This window comes from Raphanus sativus, chromosome 3, assembly GCF_000801105.2.
Source record: "Raphanus sativus cultivar WK10039 chromosome 3, ASM80110v3, whole genome shotgun sequence".
In the NCBI taxonomy this organism is placed as follows: Eukaryota; Viridiplantae; Streptophyta; class Magnoliopsida; order Brassicales; family Brassicaceae; genus Raphanus; species Raphanus sativus.
This window is the reverse complement of record NC_079513.1, coordinates 7,252,192-7,255,662: the sequence shown is the minus strand read 5'-3', so window position 1 is coordinate 7,255,662 and position 3,471 is coordinate 7,252,192. Positions and strand designations below refer to the sequence as shown.

Here is a 3,471-nt window from a genome sequence, read left to right as displayed (position 1 = left end):
GATTCGGAAATAAGATTCTTTCTTTTTGCTCTCTTTATTTTACGCATTTATTCCCAAACTAGACTCGTATTAACTTTGTCGTGCGTGGCCCAGGAGATAGCTGGGAGCCTCGGGGAAAACTAGGTCAACTTAGTTTTCCTACGTTTGAACTTAACTAAAATCGACAGTGCGAATTTCGGTTCCCACACTCAGCATCCTTGGTGAGAGTTCTAGGAGGTAACTCCTTACCACTCCTAAGTGTGATAGCTTTTGCATCCTTGGGATTCTGCTTAGGTTTTCCAGGTAGAGAGCCTTGTTGGCGATTTTGCTGAGTGTTCATGGAAGCAAATTGGTTCTCCAAAGCTCTGAACTTGTTGTTGAGATCATTGTAGCTTCCATCAATCTTGTTGTAAAGGTTTTTCAGCTCATAACTAACATGCTTCTCACTTCTAGTCTGTGACTCCAAGATTTTTTTCAGAAGTGCATCAGTGCTGCTCTCTTGGGGTGTAGAGCTAGATGGAGCAGGCTGCTGTTGAGAAGAGTTCTGACCTTGGTTGGAAAAACCAGGAGGAGGGTTTTGCTTTTGCTGATAGCCACCTTGCTGGTTGTTCCTAGGCTGATATCCATTCTGCTGGTTGTTAGAATAAGGTCTCTGCTGATAGTTGTTGTACTGAAAGTTTGGCTCCTTCTTGTACCATGTACCATTGTTGTTGATAAAACACAACTCTTCCTGACCTTCCAGACCTTCAACCTCATTGACAGCAGCTGGTATCTCGTGCTGTGGGTTGCCAACAAGGTTCATCTGAGCTTGAGAAGCTTTATCAGCAATGAGGATGTCAATCTTATCCTGCAAAGCCTTTATCTCTTTTCTTGTCTGCTTGTCTGCTGACCTATCAGCTCTGTCATGATCCCCACTGTAGACAACATCACTCTTGACCATGTTTTCAACAAGTTTCCCTGCCTCTTCTTCTGTTCTGTCCAAGAAGTTCCCATTACTTGCAGTATCCAATCTTGCTCTGTACTCAAGTAAGGCACCTCTGTAGAATGTGCTAAGCAAGCTTTCCTTGTTGAAACCATGGTGTGGGCATTGAGCTAGGTAGCCATTGAACATTTCCCATGCTTCACTGAATCCTTCCAAGTTCTTCTGCTTGAATCCGGATATCTCATTCCTGTAGTCAGCCGTCTTGGAAGTAGAGAAGAATTTCTCTAGGAAAGCTTTCTTGCAGTCATCCCAAGTGGTGATGGAGCTGCTTGGCAGAGACTTCTCCCACTGACGTGCCTTATCCCCCAAAGAGAAAGGGAAAAGCTTGAGCTTGAAAGCATCCTCTTGATACACCATTGGTTTGGAGAGACCACAGTATCTATCAAAACTGTCCAAGTGGTCGAATGGATTCTCTGCAGCCAGACCATGAAACTTGTTGTTCTCAATCTGGTTCAGCAACCCTGACTTGATCTCAAAGTTGTTTGCTGCCACAACTGGTGCTCTGATTCCTAACAGGTGGCCATGGTTAGTTGGGCGGTCATAGGCACCAATAGGTCGAGCTGGTGGGGCGTTGCCATCGCCATTCGCTTGTGGGTCAGCCATTTCAATGTTCGGATCCTGTATGTGAGCCTGTTGCTCCTCTTCTCTCCTTTTTCTAGCACACTCCCTCTCTAAAGCTCGGATGTCTGCTGCTCTTGGAACTAGGTTTGTTGGACCCCTGCTCCTCAAGTTCATACACCTGCAGATCAAAAGGGAATTGAAGAAGGAGAATCAGTAATCAGCAAAATAAAAAAAAATGATTTAGTCTCAAGCAAGTTACTAAATCTCAATGTTCAAATCTACTCAGAATTTGGCAACGGTGCCAATTTGATGTTAGGAGTTTTTGAGGCTCCTAAGTCAAATGATAGTAAAATGGAAGTAATATGTCGAACCAGTTCTGAGGGATTTCAAGCACTAAGAATGCAAGCACTTACTTAATCTAAATGCAACAATGATTTAAAATGATTTCAGTAACAATGATTAATTATGATGACAAGATAGAACTAAGGCGCAGTAAATGAATGACTTGCTTAAATATGATAAAAGAGAACTCATGGGCATAGGAATATGATTTCGGGTGATCAAGTATCAAACAAGGATGACAAATGATGAATCAAACAAATGACCTTAAGCCTAAACACGATCCTAAGCAAGCTCTATATCTAGATGAATGCTCATTTGCTAACACATCTCAAACATCAAATCTCTTTGGCTGAATGATATGAAAGCAATCAGTAAGAACAGGTTTATTAGCTATCCTAACACTCTTAACAACAAATATCTTTGGCAAGATGCATTAAGAGCCTAGCAGAGTTGTCTCAGACATTTCAACAAAACACCTTTTTGGTGGGAAATGTCTAGAGAACAACTTTCGAATGATCAGATCGAAAGAGGCTATAAGAACACTCTACTAGCAAGGCTTGAGATTGATCTACACTAAAAACATCCTTGATCTAACCTAATCACCCTAGTCTCCCTAACCCATGAATTCAAAAGAGAACTACTCACTAATCTTCATGTTAAACCTTAAACCCATACTGGATTTCAGATTAAACATGTAGATGAACACAGGAAATCAATAAGAAATCAATAACAATAGAACAATGAATCCAAAAGATGAACTTTCCAAGAGTATTTTGTGTTTTTTTCTTTAACAAAATATAATCCGCCCAAAAGTGGCTACAATCAGTCTTAACTTAGGTTTTTCAGAGTGCCAAAACGACATAAGTAATTGCAAATAGGTCCTTGAATGTTGGGGTCAAAATCGGTCAAGACGAAATCGATGTCCGAAAAATCTCGGAAAAATATGAAAGATGTAAGAGCAACCTCGAGAGACCAATTGTTAATCGAGAAACCTCGGGAAAAACATTAAAGTTCGAGATTAATCATCTCGAAATCAACAGCTAGATACATTCTCTACACAAGGAAAACCTACGGAAAAACTAAAAACGCAGAAAAACGCACAAACCGAAGGAAACGAACAGCCGACCCCGGTCGTGGCCGTGGTCGCCGGCGGCTAGCCCCGTGCTGGCCGTGGCCGCCGGCGGCTAGCGCCTGTGCTGGCCGTGGCCGCCGGGCGGCTAGCCCCGTGCTGGCCGTGGCCGCCGGCGGCTAGCGCCCGTGCAGGCCGTGGCCGCCAGGCTGCTAGCCCCGTGCTGGCCGTGGCCGCCGGCGGCTAGCGCCCGTGCTGGCCGTGGCCGCCGGGCGGCTAGCCCCGTGCTGGCCGTGGCCGCCGGCGCTAGCGCCTGTGCTGGCCGTGGCCGCCGGGCGGCTAGCCCCGTGCTGGCCGTGGCCGCCGGCGGCTAGCGCCCGTGCTGGCCGTGGCCGCCGGGCGGCTAGCCCCGTGCTGGCCCGTGGCCGCCGGCGGCTAGCGCCCGTGCTGGCCGTGGTCGCCGGGCGGCTAGCCCCGTGCTGGCTCGGAGCGTTGGATGGCTAGTCTTCGTGCGTAAGTTCCAGGCCTCCGGGTCGCC

At 46.5% G+C, this 3,471-nt stretch overlaps 1 non-coding gene across 1 annotated transcript; it reads left to right on the top strand.

Moving 5' to 3' along the window:
* Positions 1-1,049: 1,049 nt before the first annotated feature.
* On the top strand, positions 1,050-1,157 carry LOC130510228 (small nucleolar RNA R71). Its single transcript, XR_008943910.1, has one exon. It is a non-coding gene; the product is annotated as a small nucleolar RNA R71 (small nucleolar RNA).
* Positions 1,158-3,471: the final 2,314 nt, after the last annotated feature.